This window comes from Pleurodeles waltl, chromosome 3_1 (genome assembly GCF_031143425.1).
Source record: "Pleurodeles waltl isolate 20211129_DDA chromosome 3_1, aPleWal1.hap1.20221129, whole genome shotgun sequence".
In the NCBI taxonomy this organism is placed as follows: Eukaryota; Metazoa; Chordata; class Amphibia; order Caudata; family Salamandridae; genus Pleurodeles; species Pleurodeles waltl.
This window is the reverse complement of record NC_090440.1, coordinates 823,092,282-823,110,979: the sequence shown is the minus strand read 5'-3', so window position 1 is coordinate 823,110,979 and position 18,698 is coordinate 823,092,282.

Sequence of the window (18,698 nt, the reverse complement as noted above, 5' to 3'; positions counted from 1 at the left end):
ACCCTCAGATCCGTGGGGTTGTGGCATGCCCTCTCCCCCTCTGAGACGACATGCACCCCTACGACCCTCAGTGATTCCGTCCACTCCCGAGGTCTGCTTTTTCCTATCCCCGTGGAGATGGACCCTGGGCGTCTTGCTCCTGACCGGGGCCCATATGGCTGAGTGTAGGGGCCCCATAGTTTCGGACCCGCAGTCCACAGATCTGGTCCCTTGGAGTTTTGTTCCTGTACTCCTCTCACTAGCTACCTAGCTCTCCTCTCTTTCTCTACCCCCTTCCGCTCTATCCTCCGTCTATCCTCTGCCTCTCCCTCCTTTTTTTGCTTCTTCTATTTCTTTCTCATCTCTTCTCTCTTTCCGAACCCACACTCTTCCTTCCCCTCTCCTCCCTACCCACCACATCTATCTCTGCACTCCCCCCCCACAGTGGGACATCTAACGCTAGTCATTCCCCCCCCTCCTCTTCTTCCTTAACCCAACTTGACAGTCCTGTTGTTCTATACAGCGCCTACCTCCCCCTCACCCCTCCACCCTAACAATCTCTTCTGGCTCCACCATCATGGCCAGCCCTATTCCTCCTGCGACCTGCCCCCTACGGATCGTCTCCTGGAATGTCCACGGCCTGACGCATTTTGTGAAACGGAAAAAAATACTATCCTACTTCCAGTCCAAATGGGCTGATATAGCTCTTATTCAGGAGACACATCTGGATAGCACAGAATCCAGTAAACTACAGAGGGACTGGGTGGGAAAGGTACTCTTCAGCTACTCCCCTCGACCTCAAGAAGTGGGAGGTGGCGCCCCGCAGAAATGCGAGGTTGCGATTCTGCTACGCAAGGCACTGCCCATATCGGTTATCAAAATGAGGGAAGATCCCCAGGGGAGATTTGTATTCACTAAACTGATGCTGGGAGACTCATCGATTTGTGTGGGCTCCATATACGCTCCAACTGGTCCTAAAAGGCAGTTCTTCCTGCAACTCAACTGCCTTCTGGCCGAAATAGGAGCAACTCACTACATCATAGGGAGGGACTGGGACCTGACACGAGACGCAGCATTGGAGAGGATGGGCCCTCTCGATATTAGCAATAACCATGACAGAGCTCTCCTAACTGACATGATGGCATCAACAATACAGCTCTGCCGTGCCTTTTGGCTGTAGGCCGTTCTCTCCTAGAAGGAGAGTTCAGCAGGACAGAAATAGAGCAAGTCATTTCCAATCTCCCCTACCGCAAAGCGCCCGGGGAAGACGGTTTTCCTGCCGAATTTTACAAATGGGCTGGTGACCAGGTGATTGGCGGTTTCCACAACGCACTTAATGAGGCATGTCGAGAAGGTTCTCTGGGTGTGATGTCCAATAGAGCAACGATAGCTGTAATACCTAAACCTGGACAGAACCCGCTATTATGCAGCAGCTATTGCCCCATATCTCTCCTTAACGGGGATATCAAGATACTTGTCAGCGTCCTGGAGGCCCACCCGTGTAAAGTCATCCCATCCTTGATACACCACGGCCAGGTGGGATTTGTGCCTGAACGCACCTCTCTGAATCACTTGCGCACTCTTGACCTTACCCTGTGGGAAGCTAGGAACATCCCAGAAGAGTCTCTCACCCTGTCACTGGATGCTGAGAAGGCGTTTGACCGGATTGAGTGCCCCTATCTTTTCGCCACCTTGTCAAAATTTGGATTAGGAGACCAATTCATTACCAAAGTCCGCCTGCTCTACGACCACCCCACGGCTCAGGTCAATTGCAGGGGTTTTCTATCAGACCCCTTTCCAATCCAAAGAAGGACACGGCATGGATGTTCTCTCTCGCCGCTCCTGTTCTTGCTGGCAAAGAAACCTCCTGTGGCCACTATTCATCAATCCCCACAGATCACAGGTATACCCCTGATGGGTGGAACCTCCACAATATACTTATATGCGGACGAAGTGCTACGCACTTTAACTGATCTGACGAGTTCCCTGACGGCTTTACTGCAGATCATAGATGGATTTGTAATGCAATCCGGCTACCGGGTGAACTGGGACAAGAGTGAAGCACTGACCCTCTCATTCATAACGAAGAGAGACGCATTACATGGCTATCAGTTCCGGTGGACCCCATCCTGCCTCAAGTACCTGGGAATATTTGTCAACCTGGGTTTAGAACGTATGGTGCCAGATAACCTGGACCCCCCTTCTAGCGCACATGAAACTAGACTTCACAAAATGGTCACAACCGGGCCTCTCCATGTGGGGCATGATATAGGCAGTGAGAATGGTCACACTCCTGCCTTTTACCTACATTCAAGGCATGATCCCCCTCCAAGTCCCCTTTTGACCCTCAGACAAATAGACGCAACGCTGAGAGCCTTCGTGTGGGGCTCTACATACCCACAACTGACACCGGCGAAGTTACTGGCACGTCGATCTTGAGGGGGCTTTGGACTCCCCTCCATCGAGCATTACTCCCTGGCTCTCCATTTATCACAACTGACATTCATGTTACCCTGGAACCCGGAACAACCACAATGGGTATCTACGGAAAAACTCCTACTTTCCCTCTGGAGGTGCAAACGGCCTAAATTGCACAGACCCTACACAGTCCCAACCAGGCAACCTGATGCCCGCAGCAATGCATGCAGCCTGGCGCAGAGCAGACAGCCTACTTGGTATACACCCATTCAAACATGCTCAAGCCCCCATTTGGGGAAATAATAACTTCAAGATCGGGGGAACTACCCTTAACTGGCCACAGTGGAGCCAGGCGGGCATTGAATGCCTCGCTCAGATTGTCGATGAGGGTTTTCTCCAGTCATTCAATAATCTACAAGTGGAATACAATCTACACACGAGGCAGGAATGGTGCTACCTGCAACTCAAACACTGTCTCAGACAAACAATAGAAGCTGCTCCTTGGGAACTCAAGGTCTCCACAGTGGTTGCTTATTTAAAAACATGGGGTCACCATAAAGGAGTACTGGCAGGCCTATACGATGTACTAACACGTCACCTTCACTCCCAACCCCTCCTCGAAACACCACCCTCTAAATGGCAGGCCTGTTTACAGACGGACTATTCAATGGAAGACTGGACGGACCTACTGGATGCCCTAGACAGGGGAACTAGGGAAGCTCAACTGAAATTCTGTCTCTTTAAGATATTACATGACTGGTACTCAACTCCCTGAAACTGCACAGACCTGGATTACTACCACAATGTTGGAGATACCCGACGACACGATGCGATCTACTTCATATCCAATGTGAATGTCCCTCAGTCCTGCCCCAATGGGAAACAGTGAGTTCCACCATCAGGGACTCCATGCCACTTCAATCACCACTCACCCCCTCGACTATCCTTCTACACGATATGGGCCAACTCCCCACTTTATCACACCTGCAACAAAGACTATTACATACAGCGCTCGCAATAGCTAAGATTTGCATCCTTCGGCACTGGAGATCAACGACCTCCCCAACCCCAGAATTATGGATGGCGGCTATAATTCGAATAGCCACCCATGAACGTGTTATTTACACCCTACAAGATCAGGCAGCCTTATTTACCCAGGTGTTAGCCCCCTTCCTAGCAGAGGTATCATAACTCCTTCCTCATCCATTTCCCTCCCCCTCCTCCACGCAAAGTACCGTAGAACTTCAGCCACAGCCTCATTATACCCCCTACCCTCTGACTTGCGATAGTGCCCCCTGTGCCTGTCTGCTTTCTACCCCTCTCCCCACTTTTTTCTCTCCTTTATCCCCTCTCCCCCTTAACTTCCTTTCTCCCCCACCTCTTTTTCACCCCCTCTTTTCTTCTTTGTCCTTCGATATTCTCTTCCTCACCTTTTCCTTTTCTTACTCGCCCTCCTCCACTCACCACAGGTCCTCCCCCAGCTTCGCTGTGGAAAATCCCCTCCCTCCTCGCCAGCTAGAGGACATAGCCTACTGATACATACTACTATGGACTACACCTTTCACAGATTGGCGCCCCCCTTAAGCTCTAACCAGACGGCCAATACCTAGCATCAAAACTGGTAGTCAGGACGGACGGCCTGCTCACAGAACAACACCCAGGGGATGCTCTGTCACTGGAAACTGGACATCATGATTATGCCTCCTGCCCTAATGGACGTACAAAGTACGCACAGGTCAAGACCGACTGGCACACTCAGATATGTCAGTCTACGGGACAACATGTCCTAAGCAACAGTGAATGCTTCTCCCTAGCCAGCGACAGTATAATGTTTAACCCTACTACACCTCCTTGACCTTGAACCCCTCTCCTCTTTCCCCCTCACTTTCTCCCCCTACACCTCCCCGTCCTGAGCATTGTTTTTTTTTCTGCAGGGTTTGACGATTGTTAACCTGATACGCTGATCTTTCATGTGAAAGAAATGTGTCCTGGCCATTATGATAGACCACTATGATAGACCTCAAAATGTCCTTTAACCTGTACAGTTTCCATGTGTACTATTGAAATTCCTTAATAAAGAATTGCAAAACAAAAAAAAAAAAGAAGACAAAAAATAAAAAAAGTAAAACTGAAACATTTAATTTTTTGCTTCTTAAATGCAGCCCATTTTCCTTTAAGGAAAACAGGCTGCGTTTAAAAAAAATAGCTTTATTTAAAAGCATTCACAGACATGGTGGTCTGCTGACACCAGCAGGCCACCATCCCTGTGATTTTTGCGATTCCTATTAGGTCGCAAATTGTGAATTACCTCATTAAAATTAATGAAGTAGGGGCCAGATGTAGCAAAATAACATTTTGCGACTTGCAAATAGCGAGTCATTGCGACTCGCTGTTTGCAAGTCGCAAAATGTTATGCAGAACGGTGTCTCAGACACCGTCTGCAAGTCGGTATGGGGTCGCAATGACCCACCTCATGAATATTCATGAGGTGGGTCGCAAATTGCGGCCCCATACCGACTATGGGCACTCGCAAACATGGAGGCCTGCTGTAGTCAGCAGACCTCCGTGTTCGTGACTGCTTTAAATAAAGCAGTTTTTTTTTTTTAAGTGTAGCCCGTTTTCCTTAAAGGAAAACGAGCTGCACTTAAAAAAAAAAACGAAACCTTTAGTTTCGGTATTTTTTCAGGGCAGGGAGTGGTCCCTTGGACCACTCCCTGCCCTGAAAAAATGTTTCTGGGTCCAGTCACAAACTGGAAGGGGTCCCATGGGGACCCCTTCCAATTTGCGAGTGGGTTACCATCCACTTGAAGTGGATGGTAACTGCAACACCATTTGCGACCGCATATGCGGTCGCACATGGTATTGCATCCCAATGCGACTCGCAAATAGGAAGGGAACACCCCTTCCTATTTGCGAGTCTGAAATGCATTTTGCGAGTCGGTCCGACTCGCAGAATGCATTTCTGCATAGGAAAATGTGATTTGCAACTCGCAAACGGCAGTTTTTGCCGTTTGCGAGTTGCAATTCCTTTCCTACATCTGGCCCCAGGTCTTTTTGCAACCCATAGGGAATCATAAAAGAAACTCAATGAAGTTTTGTGCATTTGGAATTGCGATTTGCATGGAATCGCAATTAGGAAATCACAGTTGCAAACCTTCGTACACGTCGCCCTATGTCCCCCGTCTTGAAGTTGAAGCAAAAAAATAAAGATGTAATAAGGGGTAAAGGTAGGGAACCTTGACCCCCTAGATCCCATGGGTGATTCCCATGGGGCCAAAATAACAAATTTAAAAAACTGTCAATTTTTGCAGTGATCCCATTGCACTCCCATTGGATCATAAAAAGAAACAAAATAAAATGGTGCCCCAGGAATTAATTTTATTAGTTAGGGGAAGTAGCATGTAGCCCCCCCCCTTCCAGGGTCATTATAGGCTCTGTGGAACCTATCCCTGAGGCCAAATCATTCACTTAATGCGAGGGTGGCCACACAGCCTACCTCTCCAAGCATTGAAAGGCCTCAGGGATGCCATCCCCAGGGGCCGATTTCTTTAATTAAAGGGCAGGAGGCTGCAGGCACCACTCACCCAATCCATTATAAACCCAGGGGGGAGCCCACTCCCAGGGCCAAAACTTCCCAAAAAGGGGAGGGGGCACCACTCACCCAAGCCATTATAAACCCCGGGGGAGCCCACTCCCAGGGCCAAAACTTCCCAAAAAGGGGAGGGGGAATGTGTGGCCCACCTGTCCCAGAGCCTTTAAAAAGACCTGAGGACCCCATGCCCTAGCGTGCTACTTAAATTAAAGGGGGTGAGGGTGCAGTCCCCTCTCCTTGAGTCTTTTATGTCTCCAGGGACCAGATTCCCCAAACTCATCCCAAATACTGTGTCCTGGGACCCCACCCACGAGACATAGTAGTTTCCCTGCCTACACCGACGCTAGCAGGGAAACATGTGTTTGCACGCACCTGTTGAGAGCATTTTTTAAACTACAGCCAAACTCAAACAAAAGAAAAGGGCCAGATTTAGATCTTGGTGACATTATCACTAATCCACTGCTGCAGTGGACCTGAGAACACCATCAAGTCAATGGTGTTCTACCCTCTTCATTTAGATTTTACAGTCCTGGCGGTGGTAATCTAGCAGTGGATTGCTGACAGAGGGATCCCATCTCTGAGCCCAATAAACAGTGTACAATGGCATTGGCTGTGGAATACAGGTAAGATACAAATACACACAATGTACCTTAGCCATATGTGTCAACTTGCAAAACATGCAATTATCCATTGTCATTCCAACAGCACACAACACTCCTATGCTGAAAAAACACTCTCACATACATCCGTAACACAACCTATACAACTTATTGATAGTACACCCATACACACCATAGCCACAACAACCAACACGACTACACACTCATCTTCATAACCACACACACAAAGGTACAATTACATACATCACAACAACGACCACCACACAACAACAATACTCACCATACACAACATCAGGCCCAAATGCAAGTGGCACAAATACTGAGACAATCACACCACCCACTCCAGCTCCATCCACTTCAACCAGTCAATCCAGTCTCATGCACACATTCACATACTGATTCACATACACAACTGGCGGCACAATATTACAGGTTCGAGTCCCCTTGCAATGTGGCCACAGGGACAAGTGTGGTTGTAACATCATTATAGTGCCAGCATTCATTTGGGAATGATTACTGACACTAGAATGACAGTTGTGTATGTGTGCAATATGTGGCTTGTACCGGTGTGCTCCATCCATGTCGCACACCATGGTTTCCCGTACATATGCAGGTCACAGTAATTTTTTTAAATGACTGAGACGTATATAGCTGCAGTGGTCCTAAGCTCAGGTGCAGTGACCACACAATGGACACATATAATGAAAGTTCCCTTCCTTCAAGCCTGGTGACAGGAGGGCTTGGGTTTTCTCCGTGGTCCAGTGGCAGCAGCGAGGGAGGGTGTAGTCCAGTCATGTCCAGTCAAAAATGGAAGTGAAATCAGGAAAAATTGTATGTGTGTACATCATTTGCCATCAATTCGTCAACTCATGTCTGGAGGTCTAACCGCCACAATTGGCTTGATGGTAAGGTGCCTCCAAATCTGCACAGTGGAGGGAGTGGCTGGGGTCCCGTCATCAGCCACTATTTTCAATTGTGCCATCCATGCGGGTAGGAATTCCTGGTAGGGTCAGCAGGACTCGAGCAGTCTTTTATCTATGGGGCCACCAACCTTTAAATCAGGTGGGCTGATAGACAGGTTTCCATCAAAAAAGTGGTGATGGACCTGTTACTGCCAAGATCTAAATCAAGCCCTAAGTCTGCTCCCAGTAGGCAGGGGTTTTAAAAATGCTCCAGGAAGCTGGGACCAGATCTTAAATTAAGGGTGCGTGAAATGTTTTTTCTGCCCATGGACTTAGCAGAATTTTGGCCATCCAGCATTACTGTTTATCATGGAGTTCGACCAAATTCTGCCAATCGCTGCATAATGGAATTTTTCCCCTGTGAGGATCCAGAATATGCCAGCTGGTGAGCAAGATTTGGCATCTTCTAGCATGATTTTTTAACATGGGGGACACCAGTGTTCAAGAGCAGTCAAGATCAGAGTAGTTGTGCTGCTGCGCAAATAGATTTTGTACTTCAGCAGCAGCAAAATCAAATAGAATGCTGCCATTCTCTTGCCCAATGTATGGTGCAGCTTGCACTGATTTTCAGAGCTTTCTGCTACCAGTGCTAAATTGCAGTGCAAGTTGCATATTTTCCACCAGTTGGTAGTCTGTAACTCTTTGGAATTCTGTGGAGTAAAACTCTGCAAGTTCTGCCAATTCCCACTTAAGATCTGTTTCAACAGATCAACAGATTAGTCCTGAGCGGAGGGAGCAGCACAAATAGCTGCTTCCTCTGGGTGGGACCAGTGTTGGTTGCTGCAGTATTCAAGGACTGGCTGGGGCCATGGGTGGCCTGGGGCTTCCCCCACTGCCCACAACATTGTGCATGGTGGGTGTCCTTGATGGACACAAGGGTACCCACCTTAAAACCACTTGGCAGGGGGGCCCCCAACCCTTTTAGAAGACATACAGCCCTGGGTTTTTTAGGTCCCCATGGCCTAATGAGTCTCAGGGAGGGGTGCAACATAGGCCCCACTCCTATAGGGAAAATAGGGCCCAAGGTGATGGGTTCCCCATGGCCTAATAAGGCTTGAGGGATGGGGATCACATTTCACTCCTTTCCTTTAAAATACACAGGAATTTGGGGGATGTGGTCCCGGGACCTCATTATGCTCTTGGAGGGGGGCCATGTGCCCCACTCCCCTTTGAAATACATAGGATCCTCGGAGAAGGGGTGTCCAAGGCCTAATGAGGGTCAGGGAGGGGGCTGCATGACCATCCTCCTCTTTAAAATAAAAAAGGCTGTGGGGGATGGGTTCTACATGGCTTAATGAGACTAAGGGAGGGGTATATGTGATTCCTCCTCCCCTTTCAAAGAAGGCCCTGGGGATGGGGACCCCAGGGATTAATGATGTTCAGGGAGGGACACCATGTGCCCCCTCTCATTTAAAAAATATGGCCCTGTGGCCCAAGGGGGTTAATGAGGCTGAGAGAGGGAGGGCCATACTACCCCCTCCCCTTTTTTAAAAAATATGGCCCTGGGGCATGCGGTCCCCAGGGCCTAATGAGGCTTGAGGAGGGAGACCCACAGCCATCCTCCGCTTAAAAAACATAAGACTGTGGGGGCGGGGTTCCCGGGCCTAATGAAGCTCAGGTGAGGGGGCTCACTGCCGCAGGGATTTTTTTTCATTCAGAGGGCCCTACTAGCTCAGCTCTAAATAGGTATGGGGAGATTACATGTCACCCTCCAATGATACTGATTGGAGAATCGAGGTAATCTTATGACACTAAAATTGGTCAAAACTTCTCTCAAAATTCACTCACCAGCAATGTTTGAATGTGGATACAAATGTGGGCATGATAGTCATACTTCACTCATCAGTAAACAAAGATATAATTCCTCCCTTGGCTTCCAAATGTCTACAGACTCTCAAGACACAGGTCTATTAAAAACAAATGGCTACACTGTTCCAAACTCATCAACCTTTCCTCACCTGGGTATCTCTTTTAAACCTTCCATAAAAGGCTATGAAAGCATTAAGGTTTATTAGGACTTTTGTGCATATGTGCCTTAAAAGTGTAGGTAAGGACACTTTAGGCATTCTAAAGGAAGATGATCTCAGGGCTAGTACTAAAATTGAGGGCATAGAAACTGCCAACAGCGTATGTCAGCCCCAACAATATTAATACCTATGTAAATCGAATGCTTATCTCTAAAGACTCTACGAAAATTGTGGTGAAAGTAGATATATTTCACAGCATAGCTAAATGTTTGAACCACATTGATAGTTAAATTAACTATTAATGTGGGCCGCATCTGTTCAAGAAGAAAACAACTCTTTCTGGTCTACAAGCTCACTGTTTTTGTGGTAGAATAATTGATAAACTAGCTACATTAGCGAGCTTTTGTTAGGTATGAATGAAGCTTGGTAAAGGTATCAGCTTCAATCAGGTGAATACAAAACTTGTTCAGTATTATCTCTGACCAAGGATCTGATTGAAAGCTGTAACCTCAATGAAGGGATTCAGTAATTAGTTCAAGCAGTTACTAACACTGTGGAAAGTATTAAGGTTGATGGGGACCCTGTAAAGATTAAAATGTGATCAGAAAATGCAGATGGCTTTACGAGCAAAAGCAGTTGAATCAGTGGTGGGGAAATGGGTTTAGACTTTGAAAAAATTGACCTAACATTCAAAACGTTTTCTTCAAAAACAAAGAAATCAAGGAAATTAATGAAGACAGATAAATAGACTAAATTGTGAGCCTTCTTTGGCAAACAAATAAAGGTAGCTGACAACAAGGTTGCTTTTTTACATCTCTTGATCCACAACATAACTAGTTATCCAATTTAATTATGGAAAACATGATATGTTCCAAAATGGGTTTCTAATAACTCTGAATTTGCAGTCTATGAGGATCTCAATTCTTTAGGTAGTGGTGGGTACAAAAAATATCATTCCAGAAATGTCTCCTGAGTCAAATAGGGCAGGCATGGATGACTGTTTATGATCATGAGAGCCCTGACACCTTCCGATAAACTAAGGGCCTCATTAGGAGGCTGGTGGTCTTAAGATCGGCAAACTTGCGACGGGGGTCAGACCGCCGCACTCCTGGTTGTCTGACTGCCACATTACCACCCTGGCGGTTGGACTGCCAAGGAGGCGCCATCCCCACAAGGAACATGGTTCTCGAGGGGCTGATGGCTGTCGGACTTGTGGTCAGCCACAGCAGTGCTGAGTTCAGCACTCTCGTGCTGATCACAGGTCCCGTTTCCACTCGCCTTTTCATGGCTTGGTTTAACTGCCATGAAAAGGCTGGCGGAAAAGAAGTGCAGGGGCCCCCTGCCTAGCACCCTCAGAATACGCACTCTCTGCTTTGCCAACAGTGTGCATTCCGAGGGTGCTATTGTGCTATGGCATTGGCCTCCGCTCCCTCTAGGGAGCGGAGACCAATATGTAGCACTGTTCCTGGTGGGCTGACCAGTGGGAATGTCATAATACGATGTTCCTGCCGGTCAGCCCGTAGGGAACATCGTAAAACGACTTGGGGTGAGGCCGCTGGCTTGACGGCGGTGTCAACCCCGCCAATTTGGCAGTTGGCTCGTCCGTTCATCAAACTCAGAATCAGGCCCCTAGTTACAATTATAACTGAACAAGCAAAAGGAATATCCAATATTAATACTCATAGGAATCACTTGAGGAATCTAAATGTTTCATGGATATTAATTTCATGGAATGTAGTAGGTATTTATAAAGTATACAAGGTTGATAAAACTAAACATCTTTTGATGATGATTGGACAACATTTTGACTGCAGAATATCATAATATAAGAACATCCTTGCCAAAAACAGAGGTATGTCGAAAATGTCATTGACAGTAATATCACAAGTTTTTTAGATGTTGTTGTAACTAATGTGGTTTTTGCTATTTTCTAAGTGTATTGTATTGTTTAATGTATTATATGTTTTTATGTGTAATATTTATTTATTTTTTATTTTTATCGCTTATATAAAGTACTAATTTTAGTCATTTTTAAAAATGTTTTAAAATGTTTTAGGCTAAACAGTAAATATTTTTTATTTGCAATTAGTTTTCAATTTTTAGTTGCAGGATTTTGGAAAGGATGGAGAGACGTAAATTTTTTAAATAATTTATTTTCATTTCAAAGTTTAGAATTAGTTTTAAAAATGTAATAACACATTTTAAAAATGTTAGTTTTTTTAATGCTATATTTTGATGAATGTATGGTTAATTTATTTGTACATTTGTTGGGCATTTGATCCATTTTAATGTTACTTGTGTAAATATGAACAGATAAGAAATGACAATAAATGTTGTTTTTGTCTTTATTTTTAATTTTTAAAATAATTATTTTTTATTTCAATTTTTTTACTTTTTATTTAAAATGATTTTATTATTTAATATTCATTTATTTGAATATCTAACTACTTCACATTTTAAGTTAATCATATGAATATTATAATTTGGAAATAAGGAATTATGTAAATTAGTTTTTAATATTACTAAATATTTTAGACATATTTCGTATATATATGTTGGTGTATTATTTCTTTAATCTTTTCATTTGAATTTGGTTAATGGAGAAAAATCATGATTTAAAACTTCAGTAGTGTTTTTAAACTTAATAATAAAAATTATTTTGATTTATTTTTGGATAGTTTAATGTATATTTTATTTTTTACTTTATATTTGTACTAAGATTACTAGCTTTGAGGTAGTAGCAAATATTTAGATGTTTTGAAGTTTTTAGTGCGTATCCCCTTCCTCAAAAAGGAAAAAGTAAACTTGCCCACTTTAGTGCCTAATATCCTATCCAAAATGACTTAGATTCCTTCGATTACTGACCAACGCCTTCCCCGAAATGACATACTTTGGAGTGAGAATAGTAAATCTGACCCCTCTAGTGCCCAACATCCTTCTCAAAATGGATTAGTTTGGAGTGAGAATAGTACATCTGACTCATTTAGTGTCTCACACCTTCCTAAAAATGGTATAGATTGGAATGGGATTTATACATTTACCCATTTACTGTCCCACACCTTTCCCAAAATGGTTCATATTGGAGTTGGAATAGTAATTCTGACCCCTTTAGTGTTTAACACCTTCCATTCTAATAGTGTAGATTGGAGTGTAAATAGTTTATCTGACCTGTTTAGTTTCCAACACGTTCTTCTTAATTGTTGAGATTGGAGTGAGAAATGTAAGTTGGATCTTTTTAGTGCCCAACAGCTTCTCCAAAATGGCTCAGATCCCAGTGGGCATAGTACATTTGACCCCTTTAATGTTCAACACCTTCTTGAAAATAGTTTGGATTGGAGTAGGAATAGTAAATGTCAGGCCCTTTCAAAGGGTCACAGGAGAGTCAAGGACTAATAGGTACAACATGGGGGTTGAGGCTTTTACTCCTGAAGTCCTGTGGCCTGGCCTACAATGGATCCTGAGCAGCTGTGCCAAGTACCCCTTCTGCTCTTGACTCTCAGTGGTAAATGTGATCATGCAGACCAAGGCTTCCTCAGGGGGAGGGGTGGATACAGATTAGTGAACATGTGCTCACAACTCAAAATGCGTGCAGAAGCAGCAATAATTCTATATCCGGCCAAATACTCACTAAGTTACCTCGCAGGCTTTGGCCCTTACTGCAAGACACTCATTTCCATGGCAGCACCTTCTAGGATACAGGTTCACCACAAAGTTACAGCGCAAGGCTTCATCTCTTACCGCATGGCAATCTTTTCAATGGCTATCTTCACAGCAGCCCTCTTCAAGCATACAGGGGTTGCTGAGTCAGTCCTGCACACGGGCAAAAGCTTGATCCATACAGCAGCCATTTCTTCACACCTTGCATGGGGAATCCCCTTAGCAGGGCCCCCACTAGACCTTGATCCCTCCAGCGCTCTCCTCTTCCTCACAGTGCACTCTGATCTTGGAAAGAAGACAGGCACTGGTGCTCAGGACTCCATAGCAGATGGTCTTCGATTCCTGGGTGATAACTCCTCACCCAGCGAGCCTTGAGCTTCACCTCGTCACACAGCCCCTCTGGCTGCTTGGTGGGTGACAATTGTTGAAAACTCAACCCCCCATCTAATAGTCCATTTCCTGGCATGTCCCATGCCCATCTGCTGTATTGTGATCTCCATAAGCTATAGTGAGATGGTAATATGGTGAACGGGATATCCATCACATTTGTGCCAGAGTAACCTCCTCTGCCAAACTCTAATTTAGGCCCTAAGTCTTTCTAATTTTATGTTGGGGTTCTGCTTCTTTTGAAGCACATACTCATCTGCTCCTTATTTCTCATAAAAAGCAGTCTGTCACAGAATGTGTCTCTGAAGTTGATAGTCACACAATACAGGTCATGAGATGGACTAGAGTTTGCAGCTGGATGGTGTATCAAAAACAAGTGATGTGTTCATTAAAAGGTTAGCCCAGAGCTATCAGCCCTAGTCTTTATGATTCTCTTATGAGCCCCATCTCCTTCCTGAGATGTGCCCAGGCCCCTTCCTCATGATCTCTCAGTGAATCAAAGAGCACCCTGTGAAGTGTACAAGGGAGGTCTGGTCCTTTCCAACCCAATGTCTGTCCCACCCAGCTCACAGGAGTGCAGTAATCAACAACTCTGTCTGGGGGGATCGCTGTATATCCACTCAATGTTTCAACATGCATGGCTGGGTCTCCCAAAATGTAACGGAGGGCCCACCATGTATTGTACCATCCACAAGCACAAATAAAGCCAGTGCATACATACAGCATGTATGCGCTGACCAGTACTGTATTCTCCATGTACCATACCACGCACAGGCACATGTGCATCCAGCAAATGCGTTTAGCATGCGCTGCTCAGCACTATATACCTTATATACTGTACCACTCACAGGCACACACTCATCCGGCACATTTAGTCATCCTGCATGTACTGCACTCCTCTCCTCATGTACTGCACCAATATTCTTTTCAATTTGTCTGAAAAAAATCCAATTCTACATCATTCATAAAAGCCTAAAAAATTTTCTCCTTTTCTCTCTCTCTCAATCCTTTTCTCCTAATTTCTCTCCCTGTCTCTCAATCTCTTACTTTCTGTCCCTTTCTCTCTCTCACTTTCATCCCATAATGGGATGGAAGAGAGAGGGAGGGAGACTGTTATTGCAAAGGTCTCTCCATTCTCCATTCAATGGCTTGAAAAAGTCAGACTAGCAAGATGTGTGGATCGAGTGTTATAGTTTTGATGCAAGGCAGAACAGAGTCTCTTCTGACCTACTGGTAAATCTCTTGCACTGTCACTCAGCAGGTTGAAAATTCAAATCCTAGTATCTAATGGCAGTTGGTCAGTTTATTTAATAGTGTTTTGAATGTTGAACCATCCTAGTGGTGGAGCATTAATCTCTCATGCCTATCAAAGTGTGTGGGGTGAATGTCATAGCTTTGTCTGGAGACAGCACAATATAAAGTCACATATGGCTTAATGCTTTAGGTCTCAGACCTTTACACTTACTGTTGCAGGATGTAGCCCAAGTGTGTCTGTGGTTATCTCTCTGTAGTAATTTATTTTCAACTTCAAATGTTTAGGGTTCATACTGAAAGGTGATCTTACTCGTTATTTTTAACAAATACACTTTTCTTTTCAATGTTTCCTAAAAAATCTCATTCTACATATATCATTTAAATCAACCTAAACAGATGTTTCACTGTCTCTCTCTCTTTCAAGTTCTCTCTGTCAATCTCTTTCTACTAATTCATCTCCTTATCTCTCGATCTCTTAATTTCTGTCTCTCTCTCCCTCATAATAGGATGGTAGATAGAGAGAAAGAGATTGTCATTGTAAAGGTATCCCCATTCAATTACTTGAAAGAGTCTGACTAGCAAGATGTGTGGTTTGAATGTTTTGTTTTGAGTCTCTTCTGATCTACTGTTAAAGCTGTTGGACTGACACTGAGTAGGTTGGTGGTTCAAATCCTAGTATCTCATGTCAGTGGGTCTGTTTCCTTACTAGTGTTTTGACTGTCAAACCTTCCTAATTCTGTGAAACAAGAAGCATTATTATTATTTATTTCTCCCCCTTATTTTCACTTTTCTGTTCTTCTAAACTACTAGCTCTAAGTTTATCTTTATCCTTATGTAGGACCAGTTGACCATCATTTCAAAATGTGAGACTTTGAATAAACATCTTGCTTTTAGAAATATTACATTGAAGATAGCACCAACTAAAGACTAAAGTTATTAAAAATAAGAGTTAGACCTTCAATCGAATACTTGAGCAGTTATGACACAGCAGTCCATACACAATCAGTCTCCGGTTCTCAAATGTTGTCTGTCAAAGCTTTCCTAAGAAGAAGTGTGCAATGTGGTAGTGAAGACAAGAAACATACTTCGCCTAACGATCTATTTCCATTAGCCAACCAGATATGTGCAATTTGTACACAGACTAGTTTGAGTATGGGAATTTAATTTGTGATTCAACCTATAAACAAATAGGTTGCGCTGCAAATTGTACATTTTCATGGGGGAGCAAAATGACCTTCCTAATGACCTATTCAAACAGGTTGCAAATTTCAATCACATGTGATTGGCTGTCAATGCAGCTAAGGACATTTGCGAGGAAGGAGATGTGGCCTAATACCTGATTATCCTAACTTGAGGGTCAGTACTTGATCAATGGTTTGAGACTGCATTTGTGGTCATTAACTATTGATACAGTCTTCTTTCACGTCCCTCCTATTTGAGATTTGTAATGGATCACAAAAGTAATGTTATGAGTTGGAAATACTTTTCTGACTCATAAAATGGATTTCACAAATTTTAAAAAGATGTTTTACAGTTGCAAATTTAGGCCCAGATTTACAAGAAATGATGCAAAACTGCACTAGCGCAGTTTTGTGTAAATTAAATTAATGCCGACACTGCAATGCTTTCTTGCGCCATGTAGTGCCATATTTACAATATGGAGCTACATGGTGGTAAGGAAAGTTTAATGCAAACGCAAGTGATGTGTTGCAAAAGTAAATGATGCTATTGCCAGAAAAGTGGTGCAAACCTGATTTGTGGCACATTACTTGACGCTAACCGTTATAGTACCTTTTTTGGCTAAAAGCATCCAGAAAAAGCCAGTGAAACCGCCAAACAGATGCCTGCAAATATAAAAATAGAGAAAACTGGACAGAAGAGACCCCTGAAAGACCTCATTGAGCCAGGTACCAGCCAGGATGCCCATGCAGAGTCACAGGAGAAGGGAAAAAGGAAAAGGAAGTGCAGGTTTATCCAGGAGGAACATAAAATACTGATCACAGTGGTGATAGAGCACCAGCTCTTTGACACCTCTAAATTGCCAATAGGTAGGAAGGAGGCCATATGGCAGACCATAGTAGATGAAGACATTGGCCAGCAACAGAAAGACAACACTGCAGACCGGAGGTGGACGCCCCGCACCTCAGAAGCTGCTGGATGAGCTGGAGGAGATGGTGGCGGTGGTCATCCTGGATGAGGTGGTAGAAGAAGTCAAGGGACAGGACACTGCAGCAATTGAGAAGCCACAACAAACACAGGGTAATGTGCAGTGGGGGCAATGTTGTAACCCACAAATTACATAAGGGAGAGGCACTTTGGGGGCACTTTATGCATGCTAATGGTTTGCATGGGGGCGCACTAATGGCTAAACATCTACTGCATGTAATGTCCACTTACCCCCCATATGCACAGACCACTTCACTACCTTCACTCCACTACCTTTTCTGTGTCAACTGTACCATCTAGCCATTTCTGACTCACAATGGGCAACACAAACCAGGCATGTCGTGTGGGGGGCACCAATGGCTGGGAATGGCCTATCTGTACCACTGGGAAAGGGCACTTTTGTAACTTGCACACAACAGATAGGGTTCCACTGTCCACACCACTTGGGCTGGAGCACATTTTGATGACATGTGCCTATGTAGACACATAAGCACCATACTGCAAGGGGGCCTGTGTTGAGGGGATGCTCCCTTTTGGGCATGAAGGGACACCTCCTTGTATGGACACATACACACAAGGTTGGTGCATCTTACCATGGATGGTGCATGATAATGCACACAAAACTAGAGATCACATGGAGGATGCATGTTGACTGTTACCCCCCTGCATCACTCCTACAACACATGCTGGGTGGCATAGGGACCCGACACAGTCCCTAAAATGCAGATCTGGCATGCATTGAAGCAGCTTCTCCTTGATTCCATGTGTCTTGCATAGGTATAGCACAAACAACACCCATGGCATCCAAATGCCATGCAATGTAGACCAAGAAATGGGTCATATGCAGCTGCAAATGAAAAGATCCGTAACTGAGAGGTGACACGACTTGGAAATGTAGACTTGCACAATGTGTCAACAGAGGGTCATTCTAATTCAGTTCCTGGTGGTGCTATGTGCCGCCATGGGCCCGTGAATGGGAGACATAAAGTGTGGCTCAGTGCAATTAAAATTAGGAAAAAATACATGTAAAACCTAGGACTAAATAGTATAGCTAGTACAGGACAGCAATGACACATCCCCATCTTATTGCAGAGACTGAAGAAATCCCTCCTGGCCAGCTGCCTGTCCTGGACTTCCAAGATGGTCTTGATGACCAGATAGCAATCATCAATCCAGACACCCTCCAGCAGATCAAGGGTTCCATCCGGTCACCATTTGTGGTTGCAGGGAGGACACACAGCAACCCCAGATGTCTCACACAACAGAGCACACACACAACCTGCCAGCTCACACACAGCTCTGAACTCTCAGGACCTAGACATAGTTTTCCAAAATCAAGTGGTAGGAGTCATCAGGAGCTGGCATAACATGTGAGGATGGGGTTGGAAACAATGACAGACAGCTTAGCTGAAGTACAGAGGTGCCTAAGTTCCAATAGAGACAACTCAGCTGCCATCAGAGGCACCCACTCCCCACTGCTGGTCTGAAGCAGTCCCTGGTCGAAATCGCTGGTGTTCTTAGTAAGAGGAACTAACAAATACCCTACCAAAGTGGTGCCAGCCAGGTTGCTAACAGGCCGGGGGAAATGCTCACTGTCATGCAGCCATGCAGCAGGAGCTAGCAACCATCAAGGAGTACTTGGCTGCCCACCACTGTGACGTTGTTGCTGTGTTGAGAAACCAGCAGTTTGTCCTTC